Here is a 24,991-nt window from a genome sequence, read left to right on the forward strand (position 1 = left end):
CTTCCTTATCTTTTCTTTTTCTTGGTCTGGTAGACATGTCCTTCACATAGATAACCAGTGCCACATTATTGGCTAGGACGAACGGTTCGTCAGTGTACCCAAGATTGTTCCGATCCACTGTTGTCATTCCGTACTGTGGGTCTACCTGTACGCCGCCTCCTGACATATTGACCCAGTTGCACTTAAACAAAGGGACCTTAAAATCATGTCCGTAGTCAAGTTCCCATATGTCCATTATGTAACCATAATATGTGTCCTTTCCCCTCTCGGTTGCTGCATCAAAGCGGACACCGCAGTTTTGGTTGGTGCTCTTTTGATCTTGGGCGATCGTGTAAAATGTATTCCCATTTATCTAGTATCCTTTGTAAGTCAATACAGTCGAAGATGGTCCCCTGGACAACGAGTACAACTCGTCACAAACAGTGGTGTCACCTCTGAGACGTGTTTCCAACCAACTGCTGAAAGTCCTGATGTGTTCACATGTAATCCAGTCGTCACACTGCTCCGGGTGTTTGGAGCGCAGACTGTTCTTGTGTTCATCGACATACGGGGTCACCAAGGTAGAGTTCTGTAGAACTGTGTAGTGTGCTTGAGACCAAGAATGCCCGTCCCTGCATATTATTGAGTCCGCTCCTAGCGTGCCTTTTCCAGTCAGTCTCCCCTCATACCGCGATTTAGGGAGACCTATCTTCTTAAGGCCAGGAATGAAGTCAGCACAAAACCCAATGATATCCTCTGTTTGATGGCCCATGGAGATGCTTCCTTCTGGCCTAGCACGGTTACGGACATATTTCTTTAGGACTCCCATGAACCTCTCAAAGGGGAACATATTGTGTAGAAATACGGGCCCCAGAATGACAATCTCGTCGACTAGATGAACTAGGACGTGCGTCATGATATTGAAGAAGGATGGTGGGAACACCAGCTCGAAACTGACAAGACATTGCGCCACATCACTCCTTAGCCTTGGTATGATTTCGGGATCGATCACCTTCTGAGAGATTGCATTGAGGAATGCACATAGCATCACAATGGCTAATCGGACGTTTTCCGGTAGAAGCCCCCTTAATGCAACCGGAAGCAGTTACGTCATAATCACGTGGCAGTCATGAGACTTTAGGTTCTGAAACTTTTTCTCTGGCATATTTATTATTCCCTTTATATTCGACGAGAAGCCAGTCGGGACCTTCATACTGAGCAGGCATTCAAAGAAGATTTCTTTCTCTTCTTTCGTAAGAGCGTAGCTGGCAGGACCTTCATACTGCTTCGGAGGCATGCCGTCTTTTTCGTGCAAACGTTGCAGGTCCTCCCGTGCCTCAGGTGTATCTTTTGTCTTCCCATACACGCCCAAGAAGCCTAGCAGGTTCACTCAAAGGTCGATTGAAGAGCGGAACTCTAGGTCTTTCGAGTAGGGTAGGTCCCAAAATATAGATTTCTTCTTCCACATGGGTGCGTGTCCCTCAGCGTCATTCAGAACAGCTAGTCCGCCGGGACCCTTTCCAAAGATTATGTGTAAATCATTGACCATAGCAAGTACGTAATCACCGGTACACATGGCGGGCTTCTTCCGGTGATCTGCCTTGCCTTTGAAATGCTTGCCTTTCTTTCGATATTGATGGTTGGTCGGAAGAAATCGACGATGGCCCAGGTACACATTCTTCCTGCATTTGTCCAGGTATATACTTTCAGTGTCATCTAAACAGTGCGTGCATGCGTGGTATCCCTTGTTTGTCTGTCCTGAAAGGTTAATGAGAGCGGGCCAATCGTTGATGGTTACAAACAACAACGCGTGCAGGTTAAATTCCTCTTGTTTGTGCTCATCCCACGTACGTACACCGTTTCCATTCCACAGCTGTAAAAGTTCTTCAACTAATGGCCTTAGGTACACATCAATGTCGTTGCCGGGTTGCTTAGGGCCTTGGATGAGAACTGGCATCATAATGAACTTCCGCTTCATGCACATCCAAGGAGGAAGGTTATACATACATAGAGTCACGGGCCAGGTGCTGTGATTGCTGCTCTGCTCCCGAAAGGATTAATGACATCCGCGCTTAAACCAAACCATACGTTCCTTGGGTCAGCTGCAAACTCAGCCCAGTACTTTCTCTCTATTTTTCTCCACTGCGACCCGTCAGCGGGTGCTCTCAACTTCCCGTCTTTCTTATGGTCCTCACTGTGCCATCGCATCAACTTGGCATGCTCTTCGTTTCTGAACAGACGTTTCAACCGTGGTATTATAGGAGCATACCACATCACCTTCGCAGGAACCCTCTTCCTGGGGGGCTCGTCGTCAACATCACCAGGGTCATCTCGTCTAATCTTATACCGCAATGCACCGCATACCGGGCATGCGTTCAGATCCTTGTACGCACCGCGGTAGAGGATGCAGTCATTAGGGCATGCATGTATCTTCTGCACCTCCAATCCTAGAGGGCATACAACCTTCTTTGTTGCGTATGTACTGTCGGGCAATTCGTTATCCTTTGGAAGCTTCTTCTTCAATATTTTCAATAGCTTCTCAAATCCTTTGTCAGGCACAGCATTCTCTGCCTTCCACTGCAGCAATTCCAGTACGGTACCGAGCTTTGTGTTGCCATCTTCGCAATTGGGGTACAACCCTTTTTTGTGATCCTCTAACATGCGATCGAACTTCAGCTTCTTCTTTTGACTTTCGCATTGCGTCCTTGCATCGACAATGACCCGGCGGAGATCATCATCATCGGGCACTGGTTCCTCTTAATCTTCAGCAGCTTCCCCCGTTGCAGCATCATTGGGCACATCGTCTGGTTCCTTTTGATCTTCAGCAGCTTCCCCCGTTGCAGCATCACCGTATTCAGGGGGCACATAGTTGTCATCGTCCTTTCTTCTTCGCCGTCTTCCATCATAACCCCTATTTCTCCGTGCCTCGTCCAAACATTATAGTGTGGCATGAAACCCATGTAAAGCAGGTAGGTGTGAAGGATTTTCCGGTCAGAGTAAGACTTCGTATTCCCACATGTAGGGCATGGACAACACATAAAACCATTCTGCTTGTTTGCCTCAGCCACTTCGAGAAAATCATGCACGCCCTTAATGTACTCGGAGGTGTGTCTGTCACCGTACATCCATTGCCGGTTCATCTGCGTGCATTATATACAATTAAGTGTGTCAAAAACCATTACCGAACATCATGAATAGATAATTAAGTGACCAAATTAATAGAAGTTCATCATCACATTAAAACCAAAGTACATACATAGTTCTCATCTAACAACATATAGCTCTCCAGAGCATCTAATTAATTAAACCATACATTGAAACTATGTAAAACATTTCAATGCGAAAACAAATGCGATCATAATCACAACCAAGGTAACAATTGATCCAACGGCATAATGATACCAAGCCTCGGTATGAATGGCATATTTTCTAATCTTTCTAATCTTCAAGCGCATTGCATCCATCTTGATCTTGTGATCATCGACGACATCCGCAACATGCAACTCCAATATCATCTTCTCCTCCTCAATTTTTTTTATTTTTTCCTTCAAGTAATTGTTTTCTTCTTCAACTAAATTTAACCTCTCTACAATAGGGTCGGTTGGAATTTCCGGTTCAACCACCTCCTAGATAAATAAAATCTATGTCACGTTGGTCGGCATAATTGTCATAAACAATAAATGAACCAAATAGTTATAAAAAGATAATATATACCACATCCGAATCATAGACAGGACGAGGGCCGACGGGGGCGGATACCAAAACCATCGCACTATGTAATAAGAAGGAATAATAAAAGTAACAAAATTAGACAAGTATCTATCTGAAGTAAGAATTTTTTTTCTTTCAGAAAGAAGATAAGAACAAGAGGCTCACCACGGTGGTGCTGGCGACGAGATCGCGCGGGCGATCGACGGCGGTGAAGACGGGGACGGGACGTGACGGACCGCTAAACCTAGACAAATCTCTGGGAAAATGGAGCTCGGAGGTCGAGTTTCGAGAGGAGAAAGATTAACTAGTGTGGCTCAGACATTTCATCGAACACCTCATGTGCATAGGAGGTGAGCTAGAGCACCCAAATGCCCTCCCCTCGACGGCCAGAAAAAATAGAGCACTGTGGAGTGCTCTGCTGCGGCGATGGGGTATATATAGGCAGCTCATTTGTCCCGGTTCGTGGCTAGAACCGGTACAAAATCCGGGCCTTCTGTCCCGGTTCATGCCAAGAACCGGGACCAATGGTTGTGGGCCAGGAGCGAGGCCCATTAGTCCTGGTTCGTGCCTCGAACCGGGACAAATGGTTTCATACGAACCGGGACCAATGGTTGTGGGCCAGGAGCGAGGCCCATTAGTCCCGGTTCGTGCCTCGAACCGGGACAAATGGTTCCATACGAACCGGGACCAATGCCCACGAGGCCCCGGCCGGCCCCCTGGGCTCACGAACCGGGACGAATGCCCCCATGGGTCCCGGTTCGTGACTGAACCGGGACTAATGGGCTTGCCACACCCGAACGAAAGCCCTGTTTTCTACTAGTGTTGGGGCGCTGGCGGACGCCGCGGTAGCCCGACGCTCCTCGGCGGCGCGGCGGCATGGTGGCGCGTCGGTGGCGGGGCGCTGGAGCGGTGGCGCGCGTGGCAGCGGAAGCAACCGAGGAAGCGGTGGAGGCGCACGTGGCAGCGGAAGAGGAAGAGAAGTGTGTGGAATAGGCGCGTGGCGAGCGCCGCATTGGCGCGCCGGAAGCGGTGCGCCAAAAATAGCGCGCGACCTGCCGCCTTTTCGCGCGCGCGCGCAAACGGTTCCCGCGCGCGACTTTCCCGTCACCGCTGGAGCGCGTCAAAACATCCCGCGCGCAATAAAAACTCGTTTTACCGCGTGCGCGCCTTTTGACGCGGCTGTTGGAGATGTCGTTAGTACCACCTCGGTTGGCTTGAGGGAATGGTAGGCTGCGCTCTGCTATAAAGGAGGCGAGGAAGGGCGTACGCAGAGGCGGAAGGCATCAGGCATCCAAACGCCAGACATGCAAACTGTTGGGCAAGATTATAAAATGAATAAAAATATAAGACCCGATGGGTGCCCTGTTAGGTCGGGTCGCATGGGTCTACTTCTCTGCCCATGGTAGGGTTGTGGGCAGAAGTGGTTCATTTTATGGAGTGAAGATCTGATTACCTCATTGCTATGATTGATTTCTGTTAGAATAAATTCGAGACGCTCTGTCGATCTATTGAGAACCAAGCAATCAAATAAGCACGACACTGAGATTTGTTAACGAGGTTCACCGATATGACTATAATCCCGGGGCGACTATAGAGGCTCCTTCCTATGACACCGCTACAATACAACATCCCATCCGCTCGGGCACCGGCACACGCCGCCGGCTTCCCTGCGTGTCTGCGCTATTATGTTGGCATATGTTACATCGTGCGTCTACCCCTTCTTATATAAGAGGCATACAAGTGTCCTACTTGAACACGACTCTATATCCTATCTAAACACAGTCTAAGTCTAAGTCCAACTGTAAACTACCTTATACAAATAATATTCGACACAATTATAACAATTTCCAACTGAATGAGACCACTTCTGATCCCCAACTGAATGAGTCCACTTCTATTAGGGTGAATTTTTTTTAACACTCGAAGTTGAAATCCTGGATCCTCTATGTCCAGCACTACCAAACTAACTGACTTATCGAATTTTCTCTGCTAATTTGTCCAGCCGCTCGATCCATCATGCGCCTGCTTGCCGCATCGCACAACGCCACGATCACAACTTGTACGTCACATACGGCAGCTAGCATCTCGCCCCGCTGACCTACGCTACATGCAGAATTAAAGCAAATATGCAAATACAATTAATCAAGATTAAGCTAACAGATAATTCATCCAGCAAATGGATTACAAACGAAGGTTACCGCCTAAGCTGCGTACCTGCCAAGCGCGACCATGTACTCCCTACGTGTTTTTAGTCTGTATGTAAAATTTGTCAGAAATCAAGGTTCATAAAGAACACAAATTTTATACACGGAGTAAAAAGAAACGAAGGGGGAAGTATCTCAAACAAATGGCCCGGCCAGTGGTACGTACGTTTGGGACCTGCAGTAGATATATATAAACTCACCCCAGGTGCCTGTCTCAACATTCATTCAACCCTCCATCACCTGGATCGTACCCTCCACGAGCTAGCTCGAGATAGACCCCAAATTTTCCTTATCAAAAAGGATGAACTCAGAAACTCACTAGGTCAGAAACCTAAAAGCTATGTCCATGGTTATCTCCTCCGGTCTTCCAGCTCCTTGCTCTCTCCTCATGGCAACCTTGATGCTGCTCATCGTCCAGGCGCAAAGCTTCACTAGGCACTACAATTTCAATGTATATATGTCTGCCACAGATTTATGCTATCTTGCTTTCTCACATCATTCTCATGATGCGTCTTCCAAACCTTAACCCCGGCATGCAGGTGCAAATGGCCAACGTGACGAGGCTCTGCGCCACCAAGAGCATCGTGACGGTGAACGGGGAGTACCCCGGCCCGGCGCTCGTGGCGAGGGAAGGCGACCGCGTCGTCGTCCGCGTCACCAACCACGTCGCGCACAACATGACGCTGCACTGGCACGGCGTCCGGCAGCTGCGGAACGGCTGGGCCGACGGGACGGCGTACGTCACGCAGTGCCCGATCCAGACGGGCCAGAGCTACGTCTACAACTTCACCGTCACCGGACAGCGTGGCACGCTGTGGTGGCACGCGCACATCTCCTGGCTACGCGCCACCGTCCACGGCGCCATTGTCATCCTCCCCAAGCACGGCGTGCCTTACCCGTTTGCCGCGCCGCACATGGAGGTTCCGGTCATCTTGGGTGAATGGTGGAGGGCGGACACGGAGGCGGTCATCACCCGGGCGCTTCACACAGGTGGACCCTCGGATGTCTCCGATGCTTATACCATAAATGGGCTTCCCGGACCGCTCTACAACGACTGCTGCGCCAAAGGTAGGGTTGGTCAATCAAGTGTACTATCAGAATAAAGAGGTACTTCCTCCGTCTACGTTTTTCTACAATAGTGTAGTGTTAAAAAGCATCTTACATTATGAGACGGAGGGAGTAACTAATGCGCAAAGTAAATAAAAACGAAGGAGACATACATAGTATATACTGGAGTATATAGCTGATGCATGCTTGATGACACATGGCATGCAGACACTTTCAAACTAAAGGTGGAACCCGGGAAAACGTACATGTTACGCCTCATCAATGCCGCGCTCAATGATGAGCTCTTCTTCTCCATCGCCAATCACACGCTAACCGTCGTCGAGGTCGATGCCGTCTATGTCAAGCCTTTCACCGTCAAGACACTAATCATCTTACCGCCAATGTGCTCCTCACCGCCAAGCCGTTGCATCCAAAGGCCAACTTCTACATGTCGGCCGCTCTCTACCTAGGGTACCAAAATCCTGGCACCCCCATCAGGCCTGGCTACATCAACAACAGCACGGGTGCTGCCATTCTCGTGTATCAAAAGCCCAGCTCCCCCTCCACGCCAAGCTCATTTGACAAAGACCTGCCGCTGCTCAAGCCAGCGCTGCCACGGTTCAACGACACCAGCTACGTCGCCAACTTCACCTCCAAGCTCCGGAGCCTTGCCACGCCGCAGCACCCGGCGGTGGTACCACGGTCGATAGACAAGCAGTTCTTCTTCACGGTCGGCACGGGCACGTTCCCATGCCCCATAAACACGACGTGCCAAGGGCCCACCAACAGAACGCGGTTCGCGGCGTCGGTGAACAATGTCTCCTTTGTGCTCCCTTCCACGGCGCTCCTTGATCGAGTCGCACTTCTTCACCCAGGGTGAGGGTGGTGTCTACGGGTCCGACTTTCCAGCCATGCCCCCATCTCGGTTCAACTACACCGGGACACCACCGAACAACACGAACGTTGGCAAGGGGACCAAGCTTGTCGTGCTGCCATTCAACGCGTCGGTGGAGCTGGTGATTCAAGACACGAGCACCCTCGGCGTCGAGAACCACCCCATGCACCTGCGTGGCTTCAACTTCTTTGTGGTCGGGCAAGGATTCGGCAACTACGACCCCATGAACGACCCAGCCAAGTTCAACCTCATCGACCCAATAGAGCGGAACACCGTAGGGGTGCCCGCCGGTGGGTGGGTGGTCATTCGCTTCGTCGCTGACAATCCAGGTAACACATATATACAACCCGTACGTACGTACGTGCTGAATGAATATTTATGGCCACGCTCTTATCATATCATATATATATGAATGTATGTATGTGCAGGCGTATTGTTGAGATATGTATTTAGCACATGTATTCTTGTACTCCAAGTCTCCTCCTTGTGTATAGTTGAGGATATGACTTGCCCTATGTACTATATATACTTGTGCATATGCACCCATCAATACATTGAGAGTTGCATCCTATTCCTCTACATGGTATCAGCCTAACCCTCGGTCCCCAGCCCTAGCCGCGCCGCCGTCGCCTCCCCAGGCCGCCGCCGCTCCCGCTGTCCCGCGCCGCCTCTCTCCCTCCCCCATAACCCTACCCCGCCGCGCCTCCACCCTCCCTGCCGCACCACGCCGCTCCCCCCGAGCCGCCTCCCTCCCGAAAACCCTAAACACCTCCCCGCTCCCATCCCGCGCCGCCACCCCCTTCTTCTGCCATGTCGGCCCTCGGCACCTCCTCCTCCTCCAGCGCCCCTCCTAGCAACCCGTTCGACTCTTCCTACGGGTCCGAGCCCGATGAGCCCAAAGCCGCCGACATCCGCAACATCCACCTCTCCGATCACGTCCCCATTATCCTCTCCCACGCCTCCGCAAACTACTATGCTTGGAAAACCTACTTCAATCTCCTTTTCCGTGAGTACAACCTTCGTGATCATGTGGACGGTCTCGCCAATTTCTTTGCCGGCGCCCACGACGCCAACTGGCTCGCCATTGACGCCACCCTCATCCGGTGGTTCTTCCTCACCGTCTCTCCGGACATCTTCCACACCGTCGTTCGCGATGGGGACGATGCCTACACGGTGTGGACCAAGATCAATGGCCTCTTCACCGACAACAAGCTTCAACGGATTGTTTTCTTGCAGCAGGAATTTTTTGGGTGCCACCAGAACGACTCCACCATCGACGCTTTCTGTCTCCGGCTCAAGACCCTCTCCGACGAACTCAACGACGTCGGGTTCAAGGTGGGCGACGAGCTTCTCCTCTCGACGCTCACCGCCGGCCTCAACGAGGACTTCGGCAACGCCGCCTCCAACCTCACCCTCATGGCCAACCCTACTTACGAGCGGGCGGTGGCCTATCTTCGCCTTGAGGAGCGGCGGATGAAGCACCTCCGCACCCGCGCCGTCCACACCGCGCTCGCCGCCGGCCTCTGCACCGGCGCCTCTACACCACCCTCGGCGTCCCGTCCTCCGGCTGTCCCGCCACCTACGCCGGTGCCGCAGCCGCCCCAACCTCCGCGCACCGGTGGGAACGGCGGCAACCGTCGCCGCGGTCGCGGCGGCCAACACCAAGGCGGCGGCAAAGGGGGCGGCAGTGGCGGTCAGGCTCCCCAGCAGCAGCCCCCGCCACCCTGGGCCGGTGGCTATAACCCCTGGACGGGGGTCGTGCACGCATATAGCATGCCCGTGCCGCGGCCCCCCGCCCCGGGCATCCTCGGCCCCCGCCCTAGCGCTCACCAGGCGCTCTTAGCTGCGCCAGCCGGCGCACATGGCGCGTACGGCGCCCCTCCTGTCGCGCCCTTCTTCGGCGCTCCCGGCGCGTACGGAGCCCCCTACTACGACCCGGCCCTCCTAGCGGCACTGCAGCAGCAGCCGCCATGCTCAGGTGGTGGCGGCGATTGGATTATGGACTCCGGCGCCACCTCCCATATGTCCGCTCATCCGGGTAACCTCTCCTCTGTCCATCCCACTTCCACTCCATCTCGCATCATCATCGGTAACGGTGTTGGTCTTCCCATCTCTCATGTCGGTTCTGCACCCTTTCCCTCTAACTCTCGACCTCTCTCTCTTAATAATGTCATTGTTTCTCCTCATCTTATTCAGAACTTAGTTTCCGTTCGTAATCTTTCTCGTGACAATTTTGTAACTGTGGAATTTGACGAAGTTGGCTTTTCTGTTAAGGATGCTCGCACCAGGATGATTCTTCACCGCCGTGACAGTCCCGGCGACCTCTACCCAGTTCAGTCGCCGTCATCTCCGGGTGGTCCTCGCGCCTTTTCCGCAGGCGTCGATCTTTGGCATGCTCGTCTCGGGCATCCTAGCACTTCTTCACTTCGTCAAATAATGAGAGGATTTTCCTTTTCCTGTAATAAAACGGCCGCTCACTCCTGTGAAGCCTGCCGGTTAGGCAAACATGTTCGCCTTCCTTTTAGTTCCTCTTCCACAGTTGCATCTTTTCCGTTTGAGTTGATTCACAGCGATGTATGGACCTCTCCAGTACCTAGTAATTCTGGTTATCTTTATTATCTCGTTGTACTGGATGACTACTCTCACTTTGTGTGGACATTTCCTCTTCGTAGGAAATCCGATGTTGCCGCCACCCTCATTGCATTCTATGCTTATGTCTCCACACAGTTTGGGCGACCCATACTCGCACTTCAGACCGATAACGGGAAAGAATTCGACAATCTCGTCATCCGCCACCTTCTTTCCTCCCACGGCACCGTGTTTCGTCTCACGTGTCCATACACCTCCCAGCAGAATGGCCGTGCCGAACGCATCCTACGCACCCTCAATGAGTGTGTGCGTACCCTTCTCTTCCATGCCTACATGCCCTCTCGGTTTTGGCCAGATGCCCTCGCCACCGCCACCCTCCTCCTTAACCTCCGGCCATGCCGTCCGCGCTGGAACTATGCGCCTCACCATCTCCTATATGGCGCTCCTCCCTCCTACGATGGTCTCCGAATTTTCGGTTGCCGTTGCTACCCCAACACCACCGCCACCACACCTCATAAACTCGCTCCTCGTTCCATTCCATGTGTCTTCCTTGGTTACCCGGCCAACACTAAGGGTTATCGCTGCTATGACCCCGTGTCTCACCGTGTCATCACCTCCCGGCACGTGTACTTTGATGAGCTTGTGTTTCCCTTTGCACAGGAACAGGTGGTGCCGCCTTCCTCTCCCGCGGCGGGTTCTCCTCCGCGCCGTCGCCCGCTGCTGGCCTTGGGTGCTCCGGCCACCCCGCCCACGGCGCCCTCCTCCGGATCGGGGCCATCCGCGGCTCCCTCCTCCGGTTCAGCGCCTTCGTCACCTGGAGCCGGGTCGACGTCGCCTACGTCGCCCCGCTCCTCTGCCATGCATGCTGGGCCGCATGCTGGGCCAACGTCTGGGCCGGCCCCCACTGGCGCGGCCTCCCCTGGCGCGGCCTCTCTTGGCACCGCGTCGACTCCGCCTCGGTCGCCCGCACCGACCCCGCCTCGGTCGCCCGCTGGCGCGATCGCGGCCCCGGTGTCGCCTGGCTCTCCCGACGCCATGGCCTCGTCCTCCGCCCGGCCCGCTTCTCCCGACGACACCGTGGAGGCCACGGCCTCTCCCGTGGACACCGTGGTTGCCACGGCCTCGCCGCCACCCGCGGCTGCCCCGACGGCCGGCCCCGTCACACGCTCGCGCACCGGTGTTTTTCGCCCGAGCTCCCGCTATGCGGATGACTACGTCTGCACCGCCTCGACGTCCGCTCCTTCCCCGTTGCCGTCTTCGGTCCGGGCCGCTCTCCGCGACCCTCTGTGGATGGCCGCCATGCAGGAGGAGTTTGACGCTTTGCAGCGGAACCGGACTTGGCAGCTTGTTCCCCGTCCGCGGCACGCTAATGTGATCACCGGGAAGTGGGTCTTCAAACACAAGCTTCGTCCTAACGGCACTCTTGATCGCTACAAGGCGCGTTGGGTTGTTCGCGGCTTTCGGCAACGCGCCGGTGTGGACTTCACTGACACCTTCGCTCCGGTTGTTAAGCCCGGGACGATCCGCACTGTCTTACAGTTGGCGGTCTCTCGTGCCTGGCCGGTTCATCAGATGGACGTCTCCAACGCGTTCCTCCATGGTCATCTTGCGGAGCAGGTTTTCTGTCAACAGCCCACGGGGTTTGTTGATCCGGCGTGTCCTGATCATGTGTGTCTGCTTTCACGCTCATTATATGGGCTCAAGCAGGCTCCTCGAGCCTGGTACCAGCGCATCGCAGCGTTTCTTCATCAACTCGGCTTCCGCTCTACACGCTCCGATGCTTTGCTGTTTGTTTATCACCAGGGCACCGACACGGCATATTTGCTGCTCTATGTTGACGACATCATCCTAACAGCATGCACTTCTGAGCTCCTTCGCCGGCTTACTGATCGTCTCCGTGCTGAGTTTGCCATCAAGGACTTGGGTCCGTTGCACTACTTCCTCGGTGTTGAGGTGGTGCGTCGTCCTGATGGTTTCTTCCTTCATCAACGGAAGTACGCTCATGAGCTCCTCGACCGTGCTGGTATGCTTAACTGCAAACCGGCCGCCACTCCTGTCGACACGAAGGCCAAGCTCTCTGCTACTGATGGTACTCCTGCTCCAGATGCTGGCTTCTACCGGTCCATTGTTGGTGCTCTCCAGTACCTCACTCTCTCTCGACCGGAGCTTCAGTACGCGGTTCAGCAGGTCTGCCTGCATATGCATGCTCCTCGAGATGTTCACTGGACTGCCGTTAAGCGGATTCTCCGCTACATCTGCGGTGCTATGGATCTTGGTCTTACTCTGCGCGCCTCCACTGCCACTGATCTGGTCGCCTACTCCGACGCCGACTGGGCTGGTTGCCCGGACACCCGTCGTTCTACTTCGGGTTACTGCATCTTCCTTGGACCATCCCTGGTGTCGTGGTCGTCCAAGCGGCAGCCCACCGTCTCGCGGTCTAGCGCCGAGGCTGAGTACCGCGTTGTGGCTAACGTTGTTGCTGAGTGCTCCTGGCTTCGTCAGCTTCTTCACGAGCTCTCGTGTCCTGTTGAGAAGGCCACGGTCGTCTACTGCGACAACGTCTCCGCCGTCTACCTCTCCGCCAACCCGGTTCATCATCGTCGCACCAAGCACATTGAGCTTGATATCCATTTTGTTCGGGATCAGGTGGCTCTTGGCCATGTCCGTGTTCTGCACGTTCCCACCTCCCAACAATTTGCCGACATCATGACCAAAGGCTTGCCCACGACGTCTTTCGAGGAATTCCGGTCTAGTCTCTGCGTCAGCAACGGTGTCGCTTCGACTGCGGGGGGGTGTTGAGATATGTATTTAGCACATGTATTCTTGTACTCCAAGTCTCCTCCTTGTGTATAGTTGAGGATATGACTTGCCCTATATACTGTATATACTTGTGCATATGCACCCATCAATACATTGAGAGTTGCATCCTATTCCTCTACACGTATGGCTCATGCATTGCCATTTGGAGTTGCACGCGACATGGGGAATGGAAATGGCATGGCTGGTGCTAGACGGGAGCCTTCCGAACCACAAGTTGATGCCCCCACCGACTGACCTCCCCAAATGCTAATAGCACTATTGCTGTTTTTTAAGGAACCGACAGGAGCACAGACTTTTTATCAAGCAGAAAATATGTATAAGATGACATGTTTAAATGGGTACATGCCGAAATCTCAAAGAAAAACTAGAACCACATGCCAATTACTCGTGGTTATGAATAACTCATTGTTTTTTTCGACAAAGGGAATATATTAATATCAAGATGATACCAATTACACCCAGCCTCTGCAACAACATAATATCCAGAGCAAGTCTAGACATCATGGATGCACACGGCCAAAAAAAAGAAGAGAAAAAAAACAAAGGCCCCGTCGAAACAAAGAGAGGCTCACAGCTGCAAGAGCACCACCAGTGATGGCAACACGTAGACTCCGAAAAGGATTCTCCAAAAACGACGCCTTCATGAAGGTTATAGTGCACAAACACTATCGTCGTCCGGTCCAACCATCATAGTTAGATCCTGGATTTTCACCCTGGAGAAGGTCCAATCTCCAAACAATGCCTTCAACAAGGAAACGACTAGGAAGCCACCATTGCCAGGTACAAGACCTAGGGTTTTCACCCCAGAAACTGAGACCGCCAAGAACAAAGTCTGCCAGTGTTGCTGCCCCACTCGTCGAGATTACTGCTGCAAAATTCCAATCGTCCAACACGCAAACTTCTTCCGATATGTCCCATCCAGTTTTCTTACATCACCCATTACCAAGTTCACCCAGTATAATTGTGTAGAACATCTGGCCTTCGATCCATCTAGACATATCAACCTCCGTTAATTTTTGGCCGACGAGGTAGATAATACGATGTGGTGGTGCCGCCGCTTGTGCCTTGTCATTCTGATATGTGCGTAGCGCCGAAGATCTCGTGCAAGGCCACACAACAGTACCAAAGAAGAAACATCTGTGGGCAGTCGCGGATTGCATCATGCCCCTTGCCTCCGTCACTATGGACGACCGCGGCTGGAGGGGTGCGCGCCTCGTGTGACTGAACGCTGCTGTCCACGGTGAGATCGGCTCCACGATCTTGGCCAGGGTTGTCTCGGCAATCAGATCAGATCAGATTGACCATGGATATGGGGATGGGAGAATGAGCTAGGGCGAGGGGGAAAAGGAAGGAAAAGCTGAGGACGCCTCGCCGCCGCCGTCCGCTGTCGGACGGCCTCCTCCGGCAGCGGCGGGGGTAGGGAGGGAGGTGAGGGAGAGGCCGGCGGCGGCTGGTAGTTGTGTCCCCCGTGTCGCCCGGTTGAGGACAACGCGGGGTCGGGAGAGAATAACTCATTGTGAAAGGCCAAATCTCGGTGTGTAATCTCCTCAAAGGTCAGATGTGCCACCTCGACAAAGGTCAGTCTCTTGGTGTTGAAGATGCGTCGGTCCCTTTCCTTCCACGCGTTTCACATAATGTATATGAGAACAACTTTGGTGAGATTATTTTATTACCTAAGGTTAATTAGGCACTAGTAGAAAACAGAGCTTTCGTTCGGGCATGGCAAACCCATTAGTCCCGGTTCAGTCACGAACCGGGACCCATGGGGGCATTCGTCCCGGTTCGTGAGCCCAGGGGGGCGGCCGGGGCCTCGTGGGCAATGGTCCCGGTTCGTATGGAACCATTTGTCCCGGTTCTTGGCACGAACCGGGACTAATGGGCCTCGCTCCTGGCCCACAACCATTGGTCCCGGTTCTTGGCATGAACCGGGACAGAAGGCCCGGATTTAGTACCGGTTCATGCCACGAACCGGGACCAATGAGGTGCCTATATATACCCCTCGCCCGCAAGAGAGCACTCCAGTGCTCTGTTTTTCTTTGGCCGGCGAGGGGAGGGCTTTGTGGTGCTCTAGCTCACCTCCTATGCACATGAGGTGTTCGATGAAATGCCCGAGCCACACTAGTTAAGCTTTCTCCTCTCGAACCTCGACCTCAAAGCTCCATTTTCCTCGAGATTTGTCTAGGTTTAGCGGCCCGTCACGTCCCATTCCCGTCTTCACCGCCGTCGACCGCCCGCGCCGATCTCGTCACCGGCACCACCGTGGTGAGCCTCTTGTTCTTATCTTCTTTCTAAAAGAAAAAAATTCTTACTTTAGATAGATACTTCTCTAATTTTCTTACTATTTTATTGCTTGTTATTATATAGTGCGATGGTTTTGGTATCCGCCCCCGTTGGCCCTCGTCCTGTCTATGATTCGGATGTGGTATATATTATCTTTATAACTATTGGTTCATTTATTGTTTATGAAAATTATGCCGACCAACGTGACATAGATTTTATTTATCTAGGAGGTATGTGAACCGGAAATTCCAACTGACCCTATTGTCGAGATGTTAAATTTAGTTGAAGAAGAAAACAATTTCTTGAAGGAAAAAATAAAAATATTGAGGAGGAGAAGATGATATTGGAGTTGCATGTTGCGAATGTCGTCGATGATCACAAGATCAAGATGGATGCAATGCGCTTGAAGATTAGAAAGATTAGAAAATATGCCATTCATACCGAGGCTTGGTATCATTATGCCGTTGGATCAATTGTTACCTTGGTTGCGATTATGATCGCATTTTTTTCGCATTGAAATGTTTTACATAGTTTCAATGTATGGCTTAATTAATTAGATGCTCTGGAGAGCTATATGTTGTTAGATGAGAACTATGTATGTACTTTGGTTTTAATGTGATGCTGAACTTCTATTAATTTGGTCACTTAATTATCTATTCATGATGTTCTGTAATGGTTTTTGACACACTTAATTATATATAATGCACGCAGATGAACCGGCAATGGATGTACGGTGACAGACACACCTCCGAGTACATTAAGGGCGTGCATGATTTTCTCGAAATGGCTGAGGCAAACAAGCAGAATGGTTTTATGTGTTGTCCATGCCATACATGTGGGAATACGAAGTCTTACTCTGACCGGAAAATCCTTCACACCCACCTGCTTTACAAGGTTTTCATGCCACACTATAATGTTTGGACGAGGCACGGAGAAATAGGGGTTATGATGGAAGATGGCGAAGAAGAAGAGGACGATGACAACTATGTGCCCCCTGAATACGGTGATGCTACAACGGGGGAGGCTGCTGAAGATCAAGAGGAACCAGACGATGTGCCCAATGATGCTGCAACAGGGGAAGCTGCTGAAGATCAAGAGGAACCAGTGCCTGATGATGATGATCTCTGCCGGGTCATTGTCGATGCAAGGACGCTATGCGAAAGTCAAAAGGAGAAGCTGAAGTTCGATCGCATGTTAGAGGATCACAAAAAAGGGTTGTACCCCAATTGCGAAGATGGCAACACAAAGCTCGGTACCGTACTGGAATTGCTGCAGTGGAAGGCAGAGAATGTTGTGCCTGACAAAGGATTTGAGAAGCTATTGAAAATATTGAAGAAGAAGCTTCCAAAGGATAACGAATTGCCCGACAGTACATACGCAGCAAAGAAGGTCGTATGCCCTCTAGGATTGGAGGTGCAGAAGATACATGCATGCCCTAATGACTGCATCCTCTACCGCGGTGCGTACAAGGATCTGAACGCATGCCCAGTATGCGTGCATTGCGGTATAAGATCAGACGAGATGACCCTGGTGATGTTGACGGCGAGCCCCCCAGGAAGAGGGTTCCTGCGAAGGTGATGTGGTATGCTCCTATAATACCACGGTTGAAACGTCTGTTCAGAAACGAAGAGCATGCCAAGTTGATGCGATGGCACAGTGAGGACCGTAAGAAAGACGGGAAGTTGAGAGCACCCGCTGACGGGTCGCAGTGGAGAAAAATAGAGAGAAAGTACTGGGCTGAGTTTGCAGCTGACCCAAGGAACGTATGGTTTGGTTTAAGCGCGGATGGCATTAGTCCTTTCGGGGAGCAGAGCAGCAATCACAACACCTGGCCCGTGACTCTATGTATGTATAACCTTCCTCCTTGGATGTGCATGAAGCGGAAGTTCATTATGATGCCAGTTCTCATCCAAGGCCCTAAGCAACCCGGCAACGACATTGATGTGTACCTAAGGCCATTAGTTGAAGAACTTTTACAGCTGTGGAATGGAAACGGTGTACGTACGTGGGATGAGCACAAACAGGAGGAATTTAACCTGCACGCGTTGCAGATTGTAACCATCAACGATTGGCCCGCTCACAGTAACCTTTCAGGACAGACAAACAAGGGATACCACGCATGCACGCACTGTTTAGATGACACTGAAAGTATATACCTGGACAAATGCAGGAAGAATGTGTACCTGGGCCATCGTCGATTTCTTCCGAACAACCATCAATATCGAAAGAAAGGCAAGCATTTCAAAGGCAAGGCAGATCACTGGAAGAAGCCCGCCATGCGTACCGGTGATCACGTACTTGCTATGGTCAATGATTTACAAGTAATCTTTGGAAAGGGTCCCGGTGGACTAGCTATTCCGAATGACGCTGAGGGACACGCACCCATGTGGAAGAAGAAATCTATATTTTGGGACCTACCCTACTGGAAAGACCTAGAGGTCCACTCTTCAATCGACGTGATGCACGTGACGAAGAACCTTTGCGTGAACCTGCTAGGCTTCTTGGGCGTGTATGGGAAGACAAAAGATACACCTGAGGCACGGAAGGACCTGCAACGTTTGCACGAAAAAGACGGCATGCCTCCGAAGCAGTATGAAGGTCCTGCCAGCTACGCTCTTACGAAAGGAGAGAAAGAAATCTTCTTTGAATGCCTGCTCAGTATGAAGGTCCCGACTGGCTTCTCGTCGAATATAAAGGGAATAATAAATATGCCAGAGAAAAAGTTCTAGAACCTAAAGTCTCATGACTGCCACGTGATTATGACACAACTGCTTACGGTTGCATTGAGGGGGCTTCTACCGGAAAACGTCCGATTAGCCATTGTGAAGCTATGTGCATTCCTCAATGCAATCTCTCAGAAGGTGATCGATCCAGAAATCATACCAAGGCTAAGGAGTGATGTGGCGCAATGTCTTGTCAGTTTCGAGCTGGTGTTCCCACCATCCTTCTTCAATATCATGACGCATGTCCTAGTTCATCTAGTCGACGAGATTGTCATTCCGGGGCCCGTATTTCTACACAATATGTTCCCCTTTGAGAGGTTCATGGGAGTCCTAAAGAAATATGTCCGTAACCGCGCTAGGCCAGAAGGAAGCATCTCCATGGGCCATCAAACAGAGGATGTCATTGGGTTTTGTGTTGACTTTATTCCTGGCCTTAAAAAGATAGGTCTCCCTAAATCGCGGTGTGAGGGGAGACTGACTGGAAAAGGCACGCTAGGAGCGGACTCAATAATATGCAGGGACGGGCATCCTTGGTCTCAAGCACACTACACAGTTCTACAGAACTCTACCTTGGTGCCTCGTATGTCGATGAACACAAGAACAGTCTGCGCTCCAAACACCCGGAGCAGTGTGACGACTGAATTACATGTGAACACATCAGGACTTTCAGCAGTTGGTTGGAAACACGTCTCAGAGGTGACACCACTGTTTGTGATGAGTTGTACTCGTTGTCCAGGGGACCATCTTCGACTGTATTGACTTACAAAGGATACGAGATAAATGGGAATACATTTTACACGATTGCCCAAGATCAAAAGAGCACCAACCAAAACAGCGGCGTCCGCTTTGATGCCGCAACCGAGAGGGGAAAGGACACATATTATGGTTACATAATGGACATATGGGAACTTGACTACGGACATGATTCTAAGGTCCCTTTGTTTAAGTGCAAATGGGTCAATCTGTCAGGAGGCGGGGTACAGGTAGACCCACAGTACGGAATGACAACAGTGGATCTGAACAATCTTGGGTACACTGACGAACCGTTCGTCCTAGCCAATGATGTGGCACAGGTTATCTATGTGAAGGACATGTCTACCAGACCGAGAAAAAGAAAAGATAAGGAAGCGAATACATCATACGATGAGCCAAAGCGCCACATAGTTCTTTCATGAAAAAGGGACATTGTGGGAGTGGAGGGCAAGACAGACATGTCTGAAGATTATGAAAAGTTTCATGAAATTCCTCCCTTCAAAGTCAAGGCTGACCCAAGCATCTTGATAAACGATGAAGATTATCCATGGTTACGGCGCAATAAGCAAATGACACAAGCGAAGAAAAAGTGAAGACTTTCTCCCGCAACTATTATAATGATACCATGCCAACTTTGTAACAGACGAGTATGATACCATTGTCTGTTTTGTACACGAAGTGCATCTAGTTTTTGCCGTAACCCTCTCAACTTTCTTGCACATGCTATGTGGATGAAATGATGATACCATGCCAACTTTCAACCTTTTCAGAGTTCATTTGAAATGCTTTTCAATTTTAGGGTCTTATAGCTCAAAATAATTAGTAAATGCATGAAAAATAACAAATGAAGTCAGAAAGGGTTGAAAATTGATGATGTGGCTTTGAATGGTGCATTTTGAACACACAAAAAGTCAGGAGTTCAAATAAGTTTTAAAAAATGAAATCCCTTTGTAACAGACGAGTTTCCGTATGAAATCCTGATACTTCGAAAGAGATTGTCCGTTTTGTACACGAAGTGCATCCAGTTTTTGCCTAACCCTCTCAACTTTCTTGCACATGCCATGTGGATGAAATGATGATACCATGCCAACTTTCAACCTTTTCAGAGATCATTTGAAATGCTTTTCAATTTTAGGGTCTTATAGCTCAAAATAATCAGTAAATGCATGAAAAATGGTACATGAAAAATAACAAATAAAATAAATAAGTAATTAGAAACGAAATAATATAAGCTTTAATAAAATATATAAGTAAAAATAAAATAAAATAAACTTTAATAACATAAATAAAATTTATGAAACTAAAATTATCAAAGTATTTTCTGTTCAAAACATTATAAGCAACCTCTACTATTATTGAAACTAAAATTATATAAAATTGATGCAACTAAAATTATCGAAGTATTTTCTGTTCAAAATCATTGAAAGCAAAAATAATTTTAATAAAGAATTTTTTCTGTTAGAAACTTTAATAGCAAAAAGAATTATCATAAAGTAAAATAAATAAGTAATTAGAAACAAAATAAAATAAATAAGTTTTTTGTTGTAAGTAGAAACAAAACAAAATAAATAAAGCAAAAAAGAAAACAAAAAAACAGGAAAAAAAATTATGCCACCTACTGGGCCACCACGGCCTGAATACGACTAGAAACCCATCCATGGGCCAGGATTCAGGCCCACAAAAGGCCCAGTAGGCCCACAGGCATGTACAGAGAGGTTAGGCCCATAAGCCTGCTTTAGAGAGGAGCTCGACAGCTCAGGCGCACCGCACCTTATAAACATGTGCGGCTCTCTCTCAGCTAGCAAGGTGGGACTATACTCCCACCACCACGCCGCTGTGCAAGACCATTGGTCCCGGTTGGTGGCACGAACCGGGACCAATGCCACCCTTTGGTCCCGGTTCGTGGCACCAACCGGGACCAATGCCCCCCCCCTTTAGTCCCGGTTGGTGCCACCAACCGGGACCAAAGGCCGCCGCTTCTGCTTGGACTATATAACAAACAGTTATGAAAAATTTCAGTTTTCATCGCCAGTTGCCTCCCCCGCCGTCAGGCTGCTCCACCTCACCGTCTACGCCGCCGCCAACGCCAACGCCGTCGCCTCACCGAGCCTGCGCTCCTCGTCGCCGGCATCCCTGAGCCCGCCGTCCTCGTCGTCCCCGTCGCCGCGTGCCTCCCCGAGCCCACCCCTCCTCGTCCCTGTCGCCGCCTGCCGTCCCGAGACCGCCGTCCCTGTCACCACGTGCCGCCCCGAGCCCACCGTCCTCGTCGCCGGACTCCTGCCATCACCGCCCCCCTCGAAGTGAGCCCCCCCTTTCCCATGGTCCCGATCGAGCGCCGCTCTTGCGCCCGAGTGCCCCTTGCTCTCTGCCCCTGCTCCATGGTCGCCGCCAGCCCCGACGCATTGAAGAGCAGAAGGAGAGGAGAAGGAGAAGGAGAGGAGAGGAGAAGGGGTGGAGCAGCAGCAAGACGCCGTCCAATTTTCTGAAATTTCTGCATTTTTTTACAGATATGAAGAGTGCATATAGAGGGTGTTTGATCAAATGCTAGATGGCTTTGGGCATTTTTAGAATTAATGATATTTTTTGTGGTGAGGTACTGATGCAAGACAAAGGTGATGGCAAAATTTCAGAATTTTTTGATTGGTTTAGAATAGGTTTTCAGCAAGGAATTTGAATCTGGTTCAAATTTCATTTGAATGAAATTTGAAAATTTTGAACTATGGATCAGAAGGTTTTTGGTGAAATGGAGTGTGGGTACTGTCATGAAGTTGGAGTAATTTTTGTGGTTGTAAAAGAGTTAGGAAAATTTAGAATGGCTAAATATGTCAAAAATGTTTTTTTGTTCATATACAGAAAGTTTTTATATATGACTATGGATATATGAGCAATGATGATCCATGGATGTATGCATTGATATATATATGAGAAACGATGTTCATAGAATATTTACCAAGTATATATGTATTTTTGCTCATAGCATTTTTTTCCATTTATATATGTATGTGGCTATAGATGGATATATATGAGAAATGATGATCCATGGAAAAGTTTTATATATGCAAAAGTTACATTTTTAGAAAAGTTTTATATATCTAGCTAGGAAAGGAAGAAGAAGAAGAAAAAGAAGGAGAGGAAAAACGAAAATAAGAAGAGGAAGAAATGAGAAGAAGGGGAGAGGAAGAAGAGGAGAAATAAAAAGAAGAGGAAAAAGGAAGAAAAAGAAGAGGAGAAGAAGAAAGGAATAGAGGAGAAGCAGAAGAGGTGTTGGGGGACATAATCTTAGCCGGAGGTGATATCTTGTCGTATCTTAACGACAATGATGGTCTGGAAGAACAGGGTGAAGAAGCAGGCTACGGTGATCGAAGAGTGGAGGAGGAAAGACATGATTATGATGGCTCCGGTGACCCAATGCTGGTGCAAGAAGGAGCCTGTGGTGACGGCTCGGTGACCGAACAGAGTCCGGCCAGGTAAATATATTAGTTAAGCCTGTGCTGACTAGCTAATTGATGCATTCATTGTTTTGGTATGTACACATATTAATTAACTCTCGTCTTTCTTCTTTTTTCTAGCCCTCCGGATCGAGCACAACTTCGGTAAAGAGACGAGGCCCGAAGAGAAAGTTGCGCTCGGATGAAAGGTTTGAGATCACAGCAATCGCGCGCAACGGCCAACCGATTGAACCCATCCGGACAAAGGAAGCATTTGCTGCTCAGTACGGGGTTCTTGTTAGGGACAAGATCCCGATCAGCATCCACCAATGGTATAAGCCTAAGAAGGAAGACCCTGAGGTGTCTTATGTCAATGATATGCAGAAAGATGATCTTTGGACTGAGCTAAAGGCAAATTTCACCCTACCGCCAGAGGAGGATCCGGAGAAGCCAGTTAAAGAGCAATTAATCAAGTCTCATGCTCTTAAGAAGATGGCAGACCTATTCAGGAGGTGGAAGAATGAGCTGAAAACGTTTGTCGACAAAGAAGAGACACCAGAATTCATCGGCCGGTATGAGAAGATCAGAGATCACTGGCCCGCATTTGTGTCCCACAAGACATCGGAAAAGAGTAAGAAGATGTCAGCGACAAACAAGAAGAATGCTGCGAAGAAGAACCTTCACCATCGCACGGGGTCAGGTGGCTACCTCAAAGCCCGGCCTAAGTGGGCCAAGGCTGAGAATGATCTGCTTGATAAAGGGATCGAACCAGAGACAATGAACTGGCCAGACCGTTGCCGGACTTGGTTCTTCGGGGCTGGCGGAAAATTGGACCATGCATCAGGGAGGTGCGTTTGGACGGACGAGCAAATGAGAATACCAGTCAAGAGGCTTCAGCACTATATCGATGCAGCGCAGCAAGGGACGTTCATTCCAGACAGAGAGAACGACGAGCTCACAATGGCCCTCGGGAATCCTGAGCACCCTGGACGGACACGAGGCACGCCAGGCTCCGTTCCGTGGAAGGCTGGTTTTCCGGACGCAGGCGGTTACAAAAGCCAGGAGAGGAGGAAAAAAGTGGAGCAGACCCAAATTCAGAAGCTGCACGAAAGGGTTCAAGCGCTAGAGGAACGAGACGCCAATCGACATGCCGAAACTACCCCCGAAGCTACCCCGCCATCTCAGCGGAGAAGCAGCGTGGCTTCCACCGAGCTGCTTCAGCCGGAGCATGTCTTGACGGCTCCTGCTAGCTACCCCGTGGATGCTATCACGGAGTCTCCACATTGCCACCTTATGATGCACTGGCGGAACTTCAAAGTCAAGGCGACTGTTGGCTCTGTTTTACCTCCTGAACTCGGCGCAACCTACCACTGCCGGCCGATTCCAGAAGGATATGCTAGGGTGATGGTGGATGAAATAACGGAGGGATTTGAGGACCTCCGGCTTGACCACCCTACCGGTGAAGGGGAGACTCGGCCGGGTTCTGCTCTAAAGACTCCATGCCTATGGCGGAAGGAGCTCATCAACCTTCCGAACTGGACACCTCCGGCGAGTAAGGGCACTCCGCCTCCTCCTCCGGCGAGTGATCAGGGCACTCAGCCTCCTTCTCCGGTGCATGGCGGCACTCCGCCTCCTCCTCCGGCGAGTGATCAGGGCACTCAGCCTCCTTCTCCGGCGCGTGGCGGCACTCAGCCTCCTTCTCCGCCTGCGCCGACGCACCAGAGCAGCCAGCCTCCTCCTTCTCCGCCTCGTCAGCAAGGGCGGAAGAGACCCGCCGCCGCTCCGGCTGCTCCGGCGCGTCATAGTCCTTCTCCTCCGCCTCATAAGCAAGGAAAGAAGACAGCCGCAGCCGCTCCGTCTGCTCTGCCGGCGTCTAGCAGTACAGCCAGAGGCCGGAGGCAATACAGATTCGGTCCTTCTCTGAAGACTCCAGAGAAGTTACCATACAAGAGGACCGAGGAGGAAACCAGGAAGATCGTGCGAGCCGAAGTGAAAAACTTCTTTGAAGGGGTGAAAGCAAATAAACATCCACCTCCGGAGGAGAAGGTAGATCCGGTGAAAGCGAAGCGCACTCTGTCTGCCCTGACAAAACCACCAAAGTCTCCGCCAAAAGGCAACTATGAGCGCATTATTGCAAAGACATTTGCCGAAGCGGAGCGGTCGGGAAGTACTGTCAGTGATCAAAGGTTAAAAGAACGACGAGCTGGGAAAAAAATTGCCCAGCTCGGCGAACAAGCGAACCAATCGTGCCCCCCGCTCAAGGTGTCTAGCGACATCGTCGCTAATGATCCGAGGATGGTGCCCGGTTATAGCAATCTTGGAGATTACCTGCCCGACGATGTACATTATGATATCTTGGAGGTGGACGAACACAAATACCATTACGGGAAGCCTCTCGTCAAAGATGAAAGATCTCTAACAACGATGATGCGAAGATTACATGATTGGTACATGAAAACCTGCAGAGAGTCTGGGGGGAGGGATACTTTGACGCTGAGAGTTAAACCGGAGCATGACCTCATTGGAATTGAGCTGTTGAATGTTCCATTTGAGGAGTTCTTC

General features: G+C 50.6%; 1 pseudogene; it reads left to right on the forward strand.

Moving 5' to 3' along the window:
* The first annotated feature begins 6,234 nt into the window (after nt 1-6,234).
* LOC109786264 (laccase-4-like) lies at nt 6,235-13,751 on the forward strand (annotated as a pseudogene).
* The last annotated feature ends 11,240 nt before the right edge of the window (nt 13,752-24,991 follow it).

This window comes from Aegilops tauschii, chromosome 5, assembly GCF_002575655.3.
Source record: "Aegilops tauschii subsp. strangulata cultivar AL8/78 chromosome 5, Aet v6.0, whole genome shotgun sequence".
In the NCBI taxonomy this organism is placed as follows: domain Eukaryota; kingdom Viridiplantae; phylum Streptophyta; class Magnoliopsida; order Poales; family Poaceae; genus Aegilops; species Aegilops tauschii.